This window comes from Tyto alba, unplaced genomic scaffold, assembly GCF_018691265.1.
Source record: "Tyto alba isolate M040663 unplaced genomic scaffold, T.alba_DEE_v4.0 Super-Scaffold_14, whole genome shotgun sequence".
NCBI lineage: Eukaryota > Metazoa > Chordata > Aves > Strigiformes > Tytonidae > Tyto > Tyto alba.
This window is the reverse complement of record NW_024881276.1, coordinates 53,340,815-53,362,001: the sequence shown is the minus strand read 5'-3', so window position 1 is coordinate 53,362,001 and position 21,187 is coordinate 53,340,815.

The following is a 21,187-nucleotide window of genomic DNA, read 5'->3' as shown; positions in this document are numbered from 1 at the left end:
AGATAAGAGCAGCTCAGATTCAATTGCTTGGACCGAAATCCTCCCCTGAAGTTTGGATCCTGACTGGGCTCGACCCAGAAAAAGAGCAGACTTTCAGTTTGGCTGCATCTGAAGCCTCCAGCTCAAGCCCACACGGCAGAGTCTTGCACAAACAGCTCATCTCGAGAGACTTCTGCTTCCTGGAGAGATGAAATCTTTCAGAAACAGCGTAAGAAGAGATTTCAAGTCCCAAGGAAAAAAAATCCTCCCCTCCGCTCCCACCCACAGCTTGGCATTGACATGGAACCATGGACCCCTGCCTAATTCAAAATCAGATTTAGACAAGCTCTGGGCTATTACAGTGGGAAAGAGAAACCTTCACTCGGAATGGAAAAAACCCATGGACATCCATGAAGGCTGACGGAGGATGTTGGGGGAGTTGTGCGTGGCTTAAATTGGGTGTGCACTATTATTTTCACGCTGTGGGTGCTGGGGAGTGAGCAAGGCAGCAAAAAGTTTCGGTATTACAAAGGGCAGATGTGGTAAATAGTTCACAGGAGAGGCTGACAGCCTTCCCAGGCCACCAGAGGAATAAGCCGTCCAAGGAATGGCTTCTAAATGAAACAGCCTCCGTGCAGTTTCTGCATCTGGACAAAGAATAGGTTTATTTTGGATGTGCTAGTAAAACTGCTGTCTGCGAGCCATAAGGTCATACAGCTAAGGTCTGGCTGATGTCTGGTGAGGAAGCATTCCTCTGGGCCTCCTCTCTCAGTGAGCAAATGCAGGCCTTGTAAAAAGGAATAATATATTCACCATTTCTCTATAGAGCAGTACTGCAATGAGCGAACTCACTGCAATGAATTCAAACCTACTCGTCCTGCAGCATAAAGTGTTCTTCACATAAGGAGAAGCAAGGTTTTTGAGCAAGGGATTGGTGATGGTCAAGGATTTGTCAGATAATGGCACATGCGAAGTGCACTGATCAAATCTCATATTATTTCCTTGTGCACAGCAAGGCAGAAGAAACCTCTTATCATGAAGGGCACCAGCTGGCTGCCTCATTGGTAGACCATAAAAAAAAAGAAAAAGAAAGAGAGAGTATTGTGTCTGAGAGGATGAACTCGTTTCGCTCTTTTGACAGGATTCTGGTCTATGATACTGCTGCTGGTATATTATACATTTTACAGCCAACCTGAGAAGTCACTGGCTTCCGTGGCCATTAATCCAGAACTCCTCGCTATTGTTTTGTTCATACAGCCATGTACAACGATCACATATTGCTCTTTTAAAATGTCTCTGTAAACAAACCTTGCCAGAAAGGAAAAGTTCAAGAGATCTGTGTTTGGTACCAGAGTGTTGAACCATATTGACTTTCTGGGCCATGGACCTCAACATGCCAAGCAAAAAGCAGTAAGAGAGAGAATGGGAAGGGCTGAGCTGAAAACGCCAAGGGATGTCTCATAAATAATGGAAATGCATTATCAGCACTGAGGCGGGAGGGGGGCGGGAGACGATGACGAAGGGGGGATGGTGAAGAGTGGCCAACGAGGAGAGTGGATCTCACACGGCGCTTGCTGGGAGGCCAGTTGGGTCATGTGCGTTCTCATCGAGCTGTAGAAAAGTTGACAAAGAATGTCAGGGTGTGAAAAAGTCAGAATAGCAGCTTTAATTAACACCTCTTCACCGCGTGAGACAAGAAGCCACCTCCCCTCTCCATGCCTCCTTTGCCACCCGCCCCATAGAGCACCTCATACCTGAGCTGCTGAAAACAGCCTCCGGTGAGAGATGCTTGTCAGCATGTCTAAGTGCATCACTGACAGGGTCAAGAGATCCAGCTCACCACCTCGAGGAGTGAGCGGGTAACAAACTGACGGGGGTTTCCTGCTGCAGACAACGTTGGGGAAACAGTCAGGAAAAGGTAAAAGTGATCTCTGGGATGAAATCCTCCCTAAGTAGCCCCACAGAACTGCTGGCTCTCTTCCATCTTGCATGCTAATGCAGAAATATGAGTTTCTCAGGCAGGGACGAAAGGAAAACACATGTCTCGTATCACACGAGACCCCTGGGACTGGGATGAGGGTAGGAGGATTTGAGGCAAGAAAGAAGATCTTTCTTCTCCTTTCCATTCCCATTAGCACTGAGCACCACACAGGAAGAAAGAGGTTTGATGTCCGAAGAGCCAACCGCTCTCCCTAGTTTTGCTGGTGGAGATACAGGCCAGGGGAGGTATCCCACCAGTCGGCACCCTGGTGGGATGGAGCACCTCGCTGGTCCTGCTTGGGCAGCTTAAAGAGACTTTTACAGTTTGCTTTAGTTTGCATTGGGTTGAGGCAGAATTGGAGACTGCACTGAGTCTGTAAAGAAATTAAATCTTTCTGAAAGGTGAATTTTAATCCAGTTTATGATAAAAGTTTTGCAGTATGAATTGGACTAGACCGATGTGGTGCTCCCTCCTGAGACACCCTATGGATTTACTCCCTGGGCTCGGGGGGTAGGGAGTAGGTCTTCTTTGCCCTCACTTTAAGACTTGTAGCTCTGCCTTAAAATGCACAACTGTGAGAGATAAATCTCTTGATTTAGAAATGCAATTTTAGTGGGAAAGGCTGCCCAGACAGATCTTCCTGATCTGAAGCAGCTGAGGAGTGGCTCCACCTGGGAGATGGTTCAGTGATGAAGGGGCAGAGCTGAAAGAGCAGAGTTCAGGTCCTGTCCTGCCACCAATGCCCTGGGTGACCTTTGGCAAATTGCTTGGCTAACTACAGTGTTTCATGTTCCCCAGCTGTTGTGACCAGGGCTGGTTATACCCAACTGGCTGTAATCTCAGCTGGTTATAACCCCAAATGGTTGTAAGCATGGTAGAGTAACAACGCCTCCACTTCTTAGACTATGCATGTTACAGACTGTGGTACTCTGGCAACCCAGTGGAGATGCATTTGATGGTGGAGATGCCATTCTGCATGAACTTTGGGCTTAATAAATGCAGCAGTGATACTGGACTGCAGAGCTTACAAACAAACAAACAAACAAACAAACAAAAGCTGTAAAATGTAATAGCGTGGGGATACAACATGGCTCTCCTTTCCATTTCTGACAATATGAACTTCTGCAGGGTCCCCTCTCTGACACAGACATGTCTTTAATTGCAAAGCTGGGCAGGAAGGTATTTTTCACACTTTGTGAGCTCGAGGCTTCATTGAAAACCTTTCCCCCTTTTGTGCTATACTGCCACAAAAAGTTAAAATCTGAAAAAATGTTGCAAGCCAAGAATAAAAAGATTTTTTTCTTAAAAATAAACCTTTTTTTTTTTTTTTTTTCCCCCATATATGAACTGCTGTGGCTAGATGCCCTTTGACCCAAGAGATGGACCCGTTTCTCCAAGACTGCTGGTACACAATGTGCTGGCCAGTTTGAAATCTCCCTCCCACCCTTGCACTACAGACCAGCCTCAGTTGCTGTGACCCACTCAGTGCACCGTGACTTTCTGAGCAGCAAAAAAGGCAGCAAATTTCATTTTATTCACCCTTTTATACTTGAGGAGCAGCCCCGCTGTGGCCAAACGTGGCCATCAGGACTCCCCCAAAGTCTCTGCTCCTCCCGCGGTCCATGCATGGCTGTGCCTGCCGTCTTGAAGGCATCGAGCATCCCGGGCTGGCAGGCAGCCCTCCGCAGTACAGGTGAAGGACACAGGAGCAGGTGAGGATATCACAGGGCATTTAACACCCCACAGCTTAATCTGGAAAGGTTTCAGCAGGATGGCGGGGGTTGAAATCTGGACAACCGACCCTATGGTGTACAATTTAAAAAGGTACGATCTCCCTGGTTCTTCTGAGCAGTGATTTGATCTACAAGCACTTCAAGGGAGAGAGATTCCTGATATCAAAGGGCTCTTTAATCTGGCAGAAAAGGACATTTATGAGAACCAGCTGCCAGCAGCTGAGGCTGGACAAATTCAGACTGAAAATCAAGGTGCACGTTTTCAACTGTGAAAGTAATTAATCCGCAGGGCACATTACCTAGAAGGGCAGCGGCGGCTCGGTCACCGACAGGCCTGAAATCAGGACCAGATGTTTTCCTGGAAGAGATGATATCACCTAGCCAGGGACAGCAGGCTCGAGGCAGGAACTGTGCAGGGCCAGGCTGGAGAGTCACAGCAACTACTGCCACTGCCCTTACAGCTCACGCTCCAGGCAGGAATGTGTTTTTATATATATATATATATACATCTACACACACGTGTATGTACATATAGATTCAAGTGTACAGCCCCAGCTGGCGCAGACCAGCATTCCCCCAGCCAAAGTTCTGCTCCACACACTGTATTAATTTACCCATTTCAGTCTTGAAGAGCTGCACAAGCATCTGGCCCGAGCTCAGGGGCCAAAATCTCCACAGCATCCCCAGTGTTTGACCTGGCAATGGGATTGGGGCGAGGGGCAGAGCAGCTGGACACCCGCTCAGCTGGCAGGGAGGGATGCCCACCAGCGCCCATCTTCCCACCGCAGCCCCTGAGGGTCCCTTTCTTCAGGCCAGCGCTGTCTCGCAGCCCCTCCAGTGTCGCCTGGAGCCTCCATTGAGAATCAGTGGATTGGGCAAAATCCTGTATTCACTCATCCCTCCCCGCCCACAGCCCTCCTTGGCTGAGCTGCAGCCCGGACCTCACACAAAAAAAAAAAAAAAAAAAAAAATACCCAGCCCTCCACACCACTGACAACAGCAACAACCAGGCTCCAGGCCCTATAACTGATGGCTTCAGTGGAGGGACCCTACTTGTCTGGCTGCCTCCCTTACCCCCAGCCCCCTTCCCGCCCAAGCCCCTGCTGTTGCTATGTCTATCCTCCTTCTCCTCCTCCTCCTCCTCCTCCTCCTCCCTACTCCTTTTTTTTTTTTTTTCCTGGTTAACAAGTGTGCACTGTTATAGTTGTGGTCCCTCCCTCCATCGTGCTTATTCCCTTTCTTATGGCAGCAAGGGCTTTTTTTAGAGGGGGAACATGCGTGCAACTTATCTTTGCACAGGTTGTTGCCTCGGCGTGTGGGCAGCGGGACGTGGGGAAGGGCTGCGGCTTGTGCTCCAGGGCTGAGCAAAGCAATGCTGAGGGGCTGGGGAGAGGAGGAGGCGGGGGGTGAGTCAAAAGGGCCTCCTGAATCGATGGGGAATACTATGAAAGGGAAACTCTGGCGTGCATGGGGCGACCCAGATGGACAAAGTGCAGCAAGGCAGCTTAGTTAATGGGCTGCATTAAAATTAAACAGAGACGGTGTTCGTTTGCCAAGCGGTGCGGCGACTGCAGAAGGGCTTTGCAGCCCCCCGGGGAAGATGGCAGCGTGGTGTGAAACAAAACCAGGGCAAACTTTTCCCTCGCTCACTGCCACCCCCCCATCCTCAGCAGGTGTAAAACCAGGGTAGCCCCACTGTTTTCCCCCTGCCTGGGTTAACACAAGCCAGCCACCAACATCCCTTCCCCTGCCACCAGCTTGCATTTCCGTAAAAGGGATGATGATCTTGTCAATGTTGCTGTAAATCTGAGTTTTTCGTACATGGTCGCAGCCCTCAGAGAGGTGACAGCCGCTTACCAGCTGGCCACCAGAATGAGGAAGGACCCGGGCAGGCTGCAAGACTAAGTCAGGCTTTAAAGAGAAGGATGATAATAACACGCATCCATCCCCACTCCCACCCCTGTCAGGAGGAGGATTTATACTCCCTCTTACAAAGGCCTTAAGTAGTCATTTAGGCTCTGCTTCAGGAAAGCACCTGCTTAATTGCTTGCTTTACTTCACTGTGACTGAAGCACACGGTTAAGAGCATGCTTAGAGGCGCTGCTGGGTAGGAATAAACTTAATCATATGCTTAAGCTTAAAGTGGTGTTTAAATGCCTTGCTAAATCAGGACCTTGCACCTGAGGAAAGCGAAAGGAAAATGTCGCCAAAGCAGAACAGAAGAGCAGCTTTTGGAAGAGATGACCAGTTTAGGTTCTCCATTCTGCATTTAATGGAGATGAATGAAAATCCTCATTATTTGGTGGCTGAAGATGGAATAATCAATCAAAGAAAAAGAGCTATGTGGTGATATATTACATACCTTACCGATGCAACTAGGACTGAGAACCTTTAACTGGCAAGAAATACGTAAACTTTCCTGCATTTTCTTTTTTTTTTTTTTTCTTTATATTGAATAGGATGTGAAACATACATCTTTGTTCAAAAAGACATGGTAATGTTTGATGTCCATTCTGCATACTTCTAAACCGTTAACCAAGCCGTCGGTGCAGATCTGGACCCTCTGAGCAAATTTATACGTCTTTAAATAAAAAGTAACCAGACACTGGACTGATAGCCCCAAACCCTGATGTGATGTGCTGTAGGAAAACTCCCAAAACAGCCTGAGCACCCTGTTTGGCACTGCAAGGTAATTGCCCAGCCACTTTTGGTGTTCCTGCTAGGTAGATGCCAGCAGCGAAGGCCGCGGCGGTGCCCGTCACGCTGCCCTGCAAGGTGCCTCAGCACCAAGGGGGCAGGTCAGGCTCCCCTCCCCATTCCCGGCCGAGCTGTTCTGACCGTCACCAAAAGGCACTATTCGGGTTGCAGCTCATGTCATGGGGATGTTTGCCCCAAAGAGAGTCTGGAAGACACAAATAAGACTTCTCTTCACTGCTCTTGAATCGCCAAGGTCTGGACGTGATTTAGGAGACGTGATAAATGCCCACGATGATGGGCTCACAGAAATTACCTATGCAGGGAACATAAATTACTGGATATTTTCTACCTTTAGTATAAATAACTTTCTCTCCGATCAGCTTCACAGTTCTTTATTTCAGGGGCAAACAATTTTCACAGCAGTAAGAGATCCCCAGTTTACATGGCATGCAGGTAACTCTGGGATGAAAGTGAGCAGCTTTCCTCAAGCTTGCCTCACATTTCAGGGAGGACTGTCATGGCAGCCCTTTCTGAAGACATCCATTTCATAACCAATACATTTCTGAGAACTTCAATTACTTTGAAACTGAAGTCTAGAAAAGATAAAAGACAAGATATAAACACTGTCCTCCTTGTTCATGGACCAAGGCTTCAAATATACCTGTCTCACAGACATGCAAGCCCCCTGAGCGATCTGCTTCAACTGATGTATTTATGTATCAAAGAAATGTCATACCTAAATCAAAAGTATTAGCAGCTCTAAAGAATGCTGTTGCACCTGAATTTGCAAATACCTGTCTCCCCCTCTCTTAGGGTTGGACAGAGCTATGTAACAGGGGTGAACACCAAACTATGCTCTCATGTACCTGCAGCAACACAAAGGATTGATCCCAGCTGGATCGATGACACGTTGGATCTCTGCAAGAGCAGAGCTGCAGGAAATCTTGCAAAACTGGCTTACTACTGTGTGACCCTGCAAGTTGGAAATAGGTTACTGTTGGCTGAACAGATGATTTGGTGGCAGAAATAATACAGGGTGCGCCAGGAGCTGCAGACACTCCAGAGGTGGCAGGAGATGATCATGTGGCAAGGGCTGCCTCTCGCCTCTGGCTCCTTCAGATGCAAACCCTGGTACTCCAGGGAAGGGGGATGGTGAGAAGCTAAGGGTGTAGTAATGCAACAAACCTCACTGTTGGGGCTGAAAACCTCTACATGAATCCCTGGCATGGCTCTGATTAAAAAGTCAGAGCAACAAGTATCTGCAGCGGGAAGGCAGCATACACACCTGTTGCTCTCTTTTTTTTTTTTATTTTTGTGCCCCTGGGCTTGTTTTCTCTTTGCCCCTTCACATCATTCTGAAATGAGTCCTCCTCCTCAATACTTCAGGGTCCTCATGTCTGCCCATCTCCCGGGCCCCCGCTAGCCCTGCATCTGTCCCCGTGCCCCCCCACCCTGCCCGTCGCCCACATCCTGAGCATGAAAGCCGGCCGGATTAATCCAGCACAGAGCACATTGTGTGTGAATCATGACAGGCTCAGTAAGGCGTGCAGTGCTGATAAAAGGCAGCTCTGATGGGCTCTGTCAGGGATCCCGGGGAAACAGCGTGGAAAAAATCTGCTAACCCACATCCCAGCCTGGCGGCCGGGGCCTGGAGACAGCCAGGCACCGAGGGGAGCGCGGGGAAGCCCCCGCGGCACTGGCAGGTCCTGCTCCAGGCTCAGCCCCCAGGGAAGCCCCCGGCCCCCGGCATGAGCTGGTGCTTCCCTGTGCCCCGTGGGGCCAAATCAGGGCTTGCATGAGCCCCCAGGTCCCGAGGATGCACCTGGGGATAGCCCCCCCCTCTCCCCAGCTGGCCAGTGTCTTTTGGGTATTTATAGAGCTATAAAAAGGGACAGTGCATCCTTCTGCCTCAAAGTTCCCTCTGGATATTTTTCACAGTTCAGGTCCTCACAGCTGTGCACCACAGGGTAGGTTTTTTTGCCGATCCTTTGCTTAGCACTTAGCAGCGCCGCTCCCAGAAGACCAGCAGGAGAGATCACGGCCCAGCAATACCCAGTGCCCTCCGGTGTGCTGGAAAACTGCCTCATAAACAGCCGGGAACCTGCAGTGGGTGAAAACATCCTACAAGCAAGTGGGCAACTCACTGTAACACTGTCCCAAAAGGTTAGCGGCTGCACGTGCCGCAAACAGGGTTCTCCCCCAGGCCCCACGCAGTTCAACAGCTTGCCTGACCACAGGAGTAGAGATAATAAAGACCACAAAAGGGATATTGCAGAGAAATCAGGATAATATTCACGCGTACCACTGATCTGGGAGGAGTTGCAGCCATGGTATGTGTATGGGAAGGCAGCAGCAGACTTCCAAACAATCTAGATAAACTGGAGAATTGGTCTCAAATCAGCAGGATGGAAATCACACAAGAGTGAGCGCAAAATACCAGAGCGAGGTGTTGGAACTCACATGCAAAATGGGGACTAATTGGATAAAGAGCACCGCCGCAGGAAAGGCTCCTGGGATTGCAGACAAAAACATAGTCAATGCTGTCATGCTGTTTCAAAACAGGCAAGTCTCTGGACGGGCTCCATTAACGAGAGATTCGTAGGACAAGTGTGGGAGAAAATGACTGCGCTGCAGTTGGCCCCGGGGACGCCTCAGCTGGAGACATCAGGCACAGCACTCTCCAAACCGGGTAAACAAACTGGGGAGTGCTCTGAGGTGCAAGAGCGAGCACGATAAAGGCTTTAGAAAACATAATCTATGAGGGCAGATTGAAAGAATTGGGCTTGTTTAGTCTGGAGAAGAGAAAACCAAGAAGGAACATAACAGCCTTTCAATGCATAAGGGCTTGTCCTAAAGATTACAGAGTCCAAGGGAGGAGAACTGGGGCTGGTTTGCAGCAAAGATTTAGGGCAACAGAGCAGTAATAGGGAGGCTTTGGAGGTGATGAGGGATACTGCAAACTCTCCTTCACGGGCACAATTTAAGTGGAGGCCGGAGAAACTCCTGTCAGGGATGGTTCAGGTATAACGAATCTTGCTTCAGAAGATGAAGCCATCTACGAGACCATAACCAAGCACTCGGTGGTGTATTCCCTCCCCATCCTGCTCTCCAAGCGAGCCTGCATTTTTACTTACAGCCCCTCTCTGACTTCCAGCAAGGCAAGGAAATGGGGTTACCCTGGGGAGAAATCCTCCCATCAAGTGATCATCCATCACCCTTGCATCCCCATTCTAACTCGTCACCTCCCCAGGCCCCTCTGCACACCCAAAATTCTCAGTGGGTTTCCAAAGTTCATTTATGCTCTATTATTTATTTATGTGCAGTTGACTTGTGAGACCCCAGCAGAGAGATCCAGGAGGTCTCAAGTTGCCACGCATGTACTAAATAATACCCATCCCAAAGACCTTACTGCTTAAATAGATGGAGCAGAGGAAAATTATTTCCACCTAAGAGATATGGGGGCTAGAGAAGGCGTATCAGGAGAAGCTGAGAGAAAGGGACCTGTTTAGCCTGGAGCAGAGAAGGCTAAGGGGGAATCTACTTGCAGTCATCAGTTAGCTAAAGGAGATTAAAGAGAAGACAAACCCAAACCACACCTGGAAAAGGCCAGTGAGAAGACAATAAACAGTGGGCACAGGTTGCAGCAAGAGAAATGCTCATTGGAGCTAAGAAAAAAAGTCTTGTCTGGGAGGATGTTTCAGCATTGGAACAGGTTTCACAGAGAGATTGTGAAATCTCCATCCTTGGAGATTTTCAAAACTCCAATGAAAAGATGCCTGGACAATATGTACGAACTTTGAAAATAGCCTTGCTCTGAGTGGGGGCCAAGGTTGGAGCCCTGCCAGGGCCCTGTCCCACCTGAGGTATTCTGTGACAGGTACGCTGTGACTACCACAGAAGCTACCTGTGCAACTGAACCTTGTCACTGACGCTTCATACAGCATCCTCTCTGCCACACAGGATTCTCTTCATACAGGCATCTCCGTCCCTTTGCCTCAAGAGCCTTTCTCTGGTCTTTATGTTCTGCAAAGCTGGATCCCTACTGTTTGCATCAGGCCTCAACCCATTGTAAAGCACTATGTAATAACAACATTTCTTGATTGTGATTCACAACAATAGCTACCACCCAAGATCTTGGCTCGCTGCGTAGTCCAATATCTAACAGCATTCAGTTCAACCCAATATTATCTGCTCTGCTTCCCCAACCCCTCCGACTCCAGCTTCAGAGCCTGGCCAGCATTGAGCCCATGCTGTTCCTGTTCACAAATCCTAAGCACCCTGACTGCTGCTTGGAATGAAGAGGGAGCACTTGGAGATGAACTTTTAGCAGTGCAAGCTGTAGGCAAGGCTGAAGTCCTTGCTTGTCTGTCACTGATTTATTGATGCCTCCCTAATTGTGGAATGCCAACCATACATGGAGATCTGCAGAAAGAAAGGACTTGGCTTGAAGGAAAGAGAGGTCATCACAGGCAAATCAGACACAGGCACCAAGAAATGTTTTTGTTTTGGTTTGGTTTGTTTTTTTCTTTGCTGCTGCAGTGAATGTAATAAATGTGCATCTGCTGAGCTGTTTCTGACAGAGTTTTCCCTTGTCCCAGATTTGGCCTTAACTCTTCTTAGTAACCCTGATTAGCAGTGATCTGCCCAGCAAGGGTATGTGTGCACATGTTCATGAGAGGGAGAGACAGCGCTCATTTCCAAAGCAGACTTTTTGTTCATCCTCTGCAAGCCATTTTTTGGACAGAGGTATTTTTTTCCTTCATTCTTTTGGGTCATAATGTAAGCATGAATTTGAAAATGATCTGCAGGAGTAAGATTTAATAATCTCACTGATGTAGTAATACACCAAGAAAGAAAAAAGAGAACAAAAATCACAGACCTTTTCTCTAGACCTTCTTCAGTACAAATGTGGGTACTTTTTTATTAAAAGTTAATCTATAGCAAACACTAGGGAACAACATTTGTTCATCTGCAATTGTTCCTCACCACTCTAACACACATCTTCTGTGCCCTCTTCTTCACTTTCCTCTCTTGAGATGGAGCAGAGCTCTGGTTTAGCAGCCGGCATCTGTTGCTGATTACAGCGGTTTAAGATTTTAGGGGGAGCAGATTGGGGTCCTGTATGTAGCTGCACACATCCCTTCTCTAGCACTTCTCATACCATCACTCCTCCCTTCTAGATTTGCTCTTCCAGACCCTCCTTGAATCAGCCCTCTCCCCCATTAGCTCTCTCCAGACACCATGCATGTGAGACGGATCCTGTTTCTTCATCCCAGTACCAGAGCTAAAGAGCATTGACTTGACAGCACACCAGAGAAAATGTGCAGTCTACTTTATACTTTGGATTAATTATACTAATAGAGCATTTTGATTCTAGCCTGCTGTGGCATGGCCGAATGCAGCATCCAAATTAGGCTCTACAGCAGACAAACTCGTTGAGGTTTCCGAGTCACGCTATTGAAGCGACACTTGTGGTGAAGCATTTTATTAATAACTTTTGTTGTAGAATTTATCCCAACAAACAGTCTAAAAATGGTACTAATCATAATTGCACTTATATCTTGTAGCATGGGGTTATTTTGTCATTTATTTAGGTCAAGTAGGTTTTGGTTTGGTTTTGGGTTTGTTTTTTTTTTTTTTGCTATTTTAAGCCTTCTTCACTGTAACCTGAAGGCTTGCTCCTGCCCTGTGTTGGTTGCCATAATCCAGCTCTGTTTATCGAACCAGTTTTTCCCCAGTGCGCAGACCTGAGGTTCAAGCCTCGGTTCTAGTTTGGGTACAAGCCAAGTTGGCTGACAGAGGTCAGATAAGGCGGAGAGAGCAGGTCACAGACATGGCTGACCAAATCAGAGACTCTACACAACTCCAGACACACTGGTTTGAGTACGGCTGGCGCTGAGGAGGCTCTAAGGAGGGAATAGCCTCTTGCAAGGCAGAAGCAAGGCACAGCAGCAGCAGGCTGTGTGTGGCAAAGTCTGTGCGGCACCTTCCTGCACAAAACTTGGACCCAGTTTCTGGAAATCTCTCACTTTCCCCTGGCAACAGATTCACTTTCCAAAACAAAATGAACTAAAACAGGATCATTTCCTATGAATGCAGTCAGGGTGGGACATAAAATACAGGCGGGGAAATACATATATGTGACATACTTGAACCAGCAGAGAGAATGATTTCATCTAGCATCCAGCGGACTAGTAAAGAGAGTCAGCAGCCCCCGAGGAGAAACCCATTAACACACAAACATATTTTATGCTGGCCAAGGTGAGAAAGGAAGGGCTGTAGGTACTGAGGTGACAGCTACTTTAGGATCAAAGGAGAAGGCTGAGAGGAAACTATAAAACTAACTTAAGACCTGGATGTGGGAGGCTGTGTGAACAGAGGGGAAAACTTAATTAAATGTGGCAAACAATGACTATTTTTTCTGGGGTAGAAGCAGCGATGATTTCACTTCCAAGATACTACACCTGAGCAAACATTATCCAAAGATGGCTTGAATTAGGACTTCACTGCTAGTATGGCAATTTAGCTCTAACCTTGACTTCAAAGGCTAAGAAAAGTAATTGGGGTGGGGAGGCTCTAGTTTGCCAGTGGTGCTCAGTATCCCTTCCCTCTCCTACAGAGTAGCTGGAATGGATAGTTGCTGGGCACTGCTGAAGATGTGGCCATCTCATTCATGTCAATCATTTCTGATGAGACCAAAAGAAAGAAAGAAATAAGGTGGCACTCGTGCTGAGGTGGGTGGCCCAGACCATCTGCCAGGTGAAATGCTATAGCCAGTATAGCTCAGGGAGAAAACACAAGCATCAACAGCATAGCGTGGCCTATAGGTCACCAGATGTAGGCTTCATCATCATGACAAGTCTCCTGCAAACCATCAAGCCAGGAAGCAACTAGCAGATTTCAACCACAGCCCCGTAATGGGGGGATTTTTTTGCACCCAGCTAGCTGCTGAGACAGAAAAGCAGCAAGATACAGTTTGCCCAAGCAAGCTCTACACCAGGGCAGAGATAGGAAAAGGAGTACGAGAAAAGAACAGCTTGATGAGACTGCTGCTGTTGACCCTGAGAATAAAGAGGTTATGTGTAGAGAGAGAAATCTAGGCTGGGTTACTAAGAATTAGTATAGAAGCATAGCAAAAGCAAGGAAAGTCAAAATTGGAAAGTCGGGAAAAAAAAAGGAGCTGGGGAATTACAGACTAATTCATTTAATTTCAATTACAGGAAAAATTCTGAACTGAATAATGAAAAAAGCTATTTGTAAAGAACTGGAATGTAATGGGATGAGTAACAACCACTACTAGCTTCACAGTCTAGTCTTGACAAACCCATCTAATTTCCTTTTAAAACAAGGAGACAGGCCTCGCAGGCCAGTAAGGAGAAGCAGATGTCAGTGTCTTGACTTGAGTAAGTCCTTTGACACTGTCTTGCTTGAAATTCTCATAAACTAGAAAGGAATGTGTGGTCTATCTACTGCAGAGCAGACACAGCACTGGCACCCAGAAGGCTCTGAATGGGACTTCATGCTCCACATACAGGAGCCTATTGAACAGAGATGTACAGGTTTCTCTCTGACTCCAGTCTGATAGTGACTTGGACTGTGAACTAGAAGAAAGATGGCTAAATTTGCAGGATGCCCAAAGCTGGAAGGATCTGCAAGCACATCGAAGACAGGATTAGAATTAAAAAAAAAACAAACAAAAAAACCCCAAACAAACAAACAAACAAAACAAACCCACAAACAAACAAACAAATAAAAATCCCCCCCAAAAAAACAAAACAACTGCCTGACAAATTAAAGAAACAGAAAGGGAAAAAAAAAAATAAAGGACACAGTAGGAATCCGTGCGAGACTCCACACTGAGGAATAACTGACTGCACAAATATGGATATGGAACTGCTGAAGCTGAGGTTTAGTGCAGATTAAAAACTGAACTGTTTGTCATCAGTGCCATACTCTTAGAAAAGCCAGAAAAAGATGTGGGCTAATTAGATACAGTCGAGAAGAATAATCAGAGGTCTGGAGAACATGATCTGGGAGGAAAATCTGAAAGACTTGGTAAAGGTTAGCCTTAAGAAAAGAAGACCAAGAATAAATACAACAAGTCTTTAAGTTCATGAAAGACTGAAGCGAGGGGAGAAAGGCACTAGTCAGTTCTGCCTACCCAAAATGAAGAGGTTAAGAAATAGTAACAAGCTTCAACTTCAGTAAGAACGATTCAAACTTGGTGTTACAAAAGTATTAGGGCAAATAGATGGAAGCAATATATAAAGTGTCTAGGCGTGAAGCCTCCCTAAGTGAAGACCTTCAAGAATAGGTTGTACAGCTGTCGGAAATGACAGAGGTATCCTGCCTCAGGAATCTGGAGGGGGAACAGTGATTTGGGGGTAGTCAGCAGCTCTTCTGGGGGAGGTTGACTGAGGAGGGCTGGGAAGGGTCCATTGGAAGTGGAGGGCCTTGTTAGGGGGGTTCAGTAGGGCAGGCAGGGAGGAGTGCTGGGATGTATCTCCTTCTCTCTTCCTCAGCCTGCCCTCCCAAGGCTTCCTTTCCCCTCTGCACTGGGCCTGTTTCCACTGACTCCCCTCATAGTCCCTTATCTGCAGTAGGTGTCACTGATCTTTTTGCACTGCCCTGGCTGCTGCTGCACGGATGAAGAAGCCTTGACAAGGTTCTTACCCTGGTTACAGGGCAGCAATGCAAACAGATGACTGGTGACCACAGGAGAGGTAGGTAGGATAAACTGAAGCCTAGAGAATTGAAAGTTACCATTGTGTTACTTCTGTTTCATGAAATCCTGCATTTGTGAATGGAATTGCACTATGGAGAAGCACAGTTTTAGGAGTAAAACATATTATAAACCTACATATCATCCTTGGATGGCAGGGTGGGGGTCATTAGGTGTTTATATGCACAGATAAGTTGCAGGCATATTGCTGCCATCAGGCACAACCACCTTTTCCTCTGTGTTCCCATTCTAAATTTAAATTGTGCCCTATGCTCTGCCCTGACATCCAAGCACTTCCAGACCTCTGAATTGTGCTTTCTGTTATCTGGAATGAGAATAAAATTGTTCCCCACTGACATGATGGTATAGACTCAGCATTTCAGCTGGTAAGTGGAGACTGAATCACTTGGAACTGCATGTACATGCTATATACCAGGACCTACAGCACACTTAAAAAAACTCAACTCCAACGCTGAATGAAAAGCTAGCCCCTTAAATATTGAACATTAGTAATAACTCTGATGACCAACAGAAAACTTAGGATAAGATTTTCAGCTTGTGTAGATTGGCTGATTTAGATTTCATTGAAAGTAACAGTGCCAGCATACCAACAAAACAATCCGGTCCTATGAGCCCACAGAATCCAATCTAAATTATTTACTTTCAAAGAAAGATTGATTCTAAGTGTTTCCCTGGCCTTCTGGGTGTTCACAGATCATTCGTTCAATGGTAGTCTCAGGTGCATTGCTAATTATTACTAATAATGATTTTCCATTGCATTATCAACTCAGCAGAAATGCACTTGGTAGTACATTAGGCCTTCTCTTTCCTTGTATGTTTTTACTGGCAAAAACCATCTCTGAGTATTTATTTTCATTCAGCTGAACATTGGTGATATGCACAGAAGGACCAAGAGATGTCACGACACCCTATGTGCAGCAGACTATATTCCTATGGGTCGAATCCTCTTCTAGTGTCAATCAGCATTATAAATCAATGGAGGCGCAATGATTTCACAGACGTAGGAGCTAGGTCAAATAATCCTTGTCCCACACTTGAGCCTTACGAGCCATGTCCAGAGCACATGGCATAGCAATGTTCCTCCTGCTTCGCCTCTGGCACCAGCACCATACGCTCTGTTACCATGCGATTCGTTAGCCTGGGTCCCCATCTCCTCGGCAAGGATGCTCTCCCTGCGTGACGGGGTAAATAAGCGCGTTCAGCCAAACCCCGCTGCATCCAGGGAGAAGTGGCAAACGCTTTCTTGGTGGCAGAAGTGGCCCCATTGTCAGAAATCAGAAGAATCATTTCCTGGTTACAGTAGCCTCCAGATACATTGATCCAACTTCAACCCCCAAATAAAGACGCTGGGAGTGATATATTAGCTATTCTGTTTTGGTGACTGAGCACTCGAGGGCAAAAATGCAGCTCCCAGAGGAGCAGCACAAGGGCTTGAAGAGGTTGGCTGTATTTTCTTCCACTTAAAACTGGGAGAGGTGAATAGCTGGTGAAAGTGGGGAGGAGATTGATGGCTTTGGAAACTGCAAGGCCCTCTCCCTGTATGGCACAGCTTTGGTACAGACAGTCAGCTTCAAGCCTGACCTTGCCCCCCCTGACCTGTCAGTAACCTCCACCCTGACCTTGGAAGGACCACCCTTCTCCTGGGGGAAGAACAGTTAAGGGAATAGGGGGGAAATCTGAGTGATGATCAGGTCAAGATCATTTTATTTTCCAGGAGAAGATAGGCTGGGAGGCATGTAGAAGCTTGATGTCCTTCTCATGCTTTGATAGTCATGGCAGAGCAACCTCATGGTGCTCACACAGCATTAGCCCCAAACATGGTCTGAGACTGACTACCTCATTACACTTCTGCATGGAGCACCTTCTTGCCTCCTCTGCTGAGTCCCCACCTTCATTGCACTTTGGATGCCATGACAGCAGTCAGACCGCATCCCTGATGGAATTTGTTGAGTCTCACCTTCTTCAGAAGTCATCAAGATCCCAAACAGGCTCTTTCCAGACCCACGTATTTCAGCATCATGAGCCCCCAAACCCATCTTGTAGCTCTATGCTTCCCCCTGCAAGGAAATCCCTAGGAGCTGCCTCCCCCCTGCTCTCCCTTTCTCATAACCAGCCATCCTTCTCCGTCCCATTTCTGTAAAACACTCAGCACACACAGCAGCTGAGGGGGAGGGACTGAGGGTCTGGTGGAAGCCACTCAGATTTCACATTTATTTAACAGCCGTGGCTGTGCTTGTTTGATTTATCTTCACACATACGTTTGACAGATATGGTCTCATAAAAACTCCACAGAGTAAAAACACCAAAAAGGCCTGCAGCCATACTGTGTTAGAATGCAGTCTGGCTCCAGCTCCAGAGCTAAGCAGAGATCAAGCTCGCTGCAGCTGGCAACACCCCTCGGATGGGAAACCTTTGAGTTTGCAATGCCCAGAATGCAGGGTGCTCAAATGTTGCTGGACCTGAGTTCCCCAGGTGGTGGTGTCTGGGCAAAAAATAAAAAAGGTCCCAATTTCCTCTTATCTTGAAATATCCCACCGCACTTTATATAAATTGCTTCATTCAAATAAACTTACTTTTAGGTGGCTAATCTCATCCTTCCCCTGAATCCCATGGGATACAGCAGTGTCTAGAATATCTCAAGAAAGCTTATGATTTTTATAGCACTTTGAAAAAACCTCTCCCAAGTCACAACAATTAAAGAGTAAGCTTGCTTCATTCTTACCTTGCAAGGGCCTTACATCTTACTGTATTTGTATTACTCCTAACATTCCCTTAAAATATTGAGGTCTTATTTAATGAGTCAGATTCATACTGTCATGGTTGTGATATGCTTTCATATCAGTTCATACTGTCACGGTTCCATTTTCACTGGAGTGGAATTGTGCCTTTGTACAATTTGTGCACAAAGCAGGTACTATATAGTTTAGTATATAGGCTCCACAAAAGCACAACCAACTTTAACATATGCATATTTCACAGTGTTTTTTTTAAAGGGGAGCACATCTGAAACTCTCATTCCCAGCATCAAGAGAGGCAAAGTGAAATAGCTGTAAATGAAGTCATAAGAGTGTTAATGTTACTCAAAGGTAGGACTCCAGCTGCATTCAGATGGTGTTTTATTATGCGTATAAATAAGAATCCCCCCATGTCTCAGAGCTGGCAGCACAGTCTGGAAGAAGGAGCTCACGGCCAAGAGTGAAAGACCCTGTGTTCCAACCTGCTGCTGCAGTGGCCGCTTCGTTTCTTTATAACTTACTCCCACATATAAAATGGTGTTCTTAATACTTACCCATCACACAGATGCAGGACTGCTCTTGCTCTGTTAACAAAAGTGCATGTGAAGGCCTGTGTATCTGGCCCACAATTATCTTGGCTGGTTAAAACCTCTGGTGAACATTAGTGGGAGAAACTGTGTCTGCTTCTCTGTGGGCAGATAAGATACTTGTGGTTCCCCCTCTCATCAGGGACAATTTTCCCCAGTTATAGAAATGTCATCTTTTCTGTTTTAGGTAAATAACTAATGAGGTTTTGAAGCCTCATGTTTTCCTGACTTCAGATAACCCACTTTTGTTTGTGGATGTCTCCTCTATTGCTGATCTCCTCGCTGTGACGTGGGGTCAATGATCCTCTTGGTGCCATACCCACCCAGTTGTCATGGTCACACTGAGCAGTGCCACTCCAGTCACATTCCATAGGTGCGGCTCAGTGCCTGGCAGGGAGTTATTTTCCAAAGGCGAGGACTTCCAGGCAGTGGTTCCCTCTCTCATCAGGGACAGTTTTTCACAGCTATGGAAATAACGACTTTTCTGTTTTAAGCAAATAACTAAGAAGTCAGCAGACACCCTGCCTTCAGGACACACTCACCGGCTATCCTGTTTTCTGAGGACACTAGACAAGGATTGCAGATATTTCTTGCCATGGCCTGGCTTTTTCTCCCACTCTTACTTTGTTGCTGGCAGATGAAAAACTTAATTCACCTTCATTAGTAGCTTCAATGGGTAGAAGGACACACTCCCAAACCGAGTGCCAACTTCACACCACAGACTCCTTTCTGGAGTCTATACTATTTGAAGAGAGATCACTTGTGGACAATGTATTAATCACAACACCTGTTGTTGTACACATCGTTACGTGCAAGTGCCACACACATCGGGCAGTGTCTGGGCTTGGACACTCAAACCTTGACCGGTGACAAACTGACAGTGAAGAGCCACGGTCTGACATGACTCCTTTCAGAAACAGGCCAGCCTTTGCCAAAGGCAGGGCATGACAAGCTCCCTCAGAAAGCTGCAGGCAATGTGGAAAGACAGGTCCCTGGAGCACACAAAATGAAATAACCGCATAGGAGATCCTGCTAACACAAGAAAGGGGACTGTATCTCCTACATATAAACACAGAAAAGGAGGCCACTCTCACACTGGCAACATAGCTCCCGATATCCAGCATTTCTATTCCTTCTTTTTCATTGAGGATAGCTACAGAGACTCAAGGAAAGTACTGACAGGCAGTCAAGGAATTCAGCTGCTCGTTGGCCATACAGGACTTGAGAGCTGGAGGGTGAAAGTGAAGCATGGAAATTAAGTTAATTTTAAACCGCAGGCAAGAGAAGAGACTTGCTAGCAGTTACTTAAGAGAAGCTGCTGACTGTTTAAATACCATTAAGAAGATTAATGTCGGCCCGCAGAACCACTGAAAAATTAGGGCTGAAAGGGACCTTGAAAGGTCAGACCAGTCCATCCTGCTAACCCAAGGCAGGATCACCTAAACCTCAGACATCCCTGACAGATGTTGCTTAACTTGATCTTAAAGCTCTCCACTCCCCAGGCAGTCTATTCTTTATTATCCCTGTCATTAGAAAGTTTTTCCTAACATCTAAATTGAGTCTTTCCTGCTGTGACTTAAGCCTTCTTTTTTCTTTTTTTTTTTTCTCTCTTCTCCATCACAGACAAGGCACAAAGATTATGTCCTTTTATGTGCTTAAAGACTTCAGTTCTCTCCTCCTTTGGGTTAGAGAATTTCAGTTCTTTCAGGCTTCCCCAGTAGGTAATGGTTTCTCTACTTCCGCTCGTTCTCTATGCTCTCCACTGGGCTGGATCCAATTACCCCACATCTCCCCTCAACTTATTTTCCATCACCTCAACACCATGACATAGCTGACTCACATTCAGCTTTTGATCCTTTTTCTGAAGAACTGCTGCTTAACCCATCACTCCCTCCTCAGTACTTGGGGAGTTCATATTGCTGCTCAAGTGTACGACCCTCCACTTATCCTTATTCAACCGCCTCCTGTTTCTTTCAGACCATTTCCCCAGTTTGCCCACACAGTTTTTAAATCTAATCCTGCCCACCACCACATCTACAGTTTTATTTCATGCGTAAAATACGAGGACCTCATGTTTATCCTTTCTAGCAAAAGAAAAAAAAAAAATTAAGCCAAACTGAATGGGATGTAGGGTGAAATCCCACTCAAAACCACCTTCCACTTGAACAAGAGGTTGCTGGCAGTGGCGCCCTGGGTGAGGTTATTCAAGTAGGTTTCTACAGGAACATGTCTTCCCAGCTGGCTTCAAGCATCGAACACCAGACAGCTTTGACAGCCACACAATGTTACTGCAGCTGGGCCTCTCCTGCTTCTCACCTCCACCTAAAACCTCCTGTTTGTTTTGCTGCGTCTCTGTCCCAGCTGCCTTTGGCCCACGCACCCTCACTTTCCCCCTCACCCCTTGCCTCCCTATCACAGTCACCCAGGCCCGGTCCTTCCCGGGCCCTGGGCTGGTGGGAGTGACCAAAAAAAAAAAAAAAAAAAGGAAAAAAAGGTAAAAATATCTTTTATTTCGTAGAAGTGGCTAAGGACAGGGCTTGGGTAATAACGAAGCACCGCCGGGCAGGCTGGGGGTAACCGTGCACCTCCACCTGCTCCCGGCCGGCAACCACCCTCCCGCCTCCCCGGGGCCCGCGGGCCCCGGCCGGCAGCACGGGCCGCGGCTGCCCCCTGCCGAGGCGGCGAGGGCGGCAGCCGTTGGAACCGGCGGCAGCCGTTGGAACCGGCGGCAG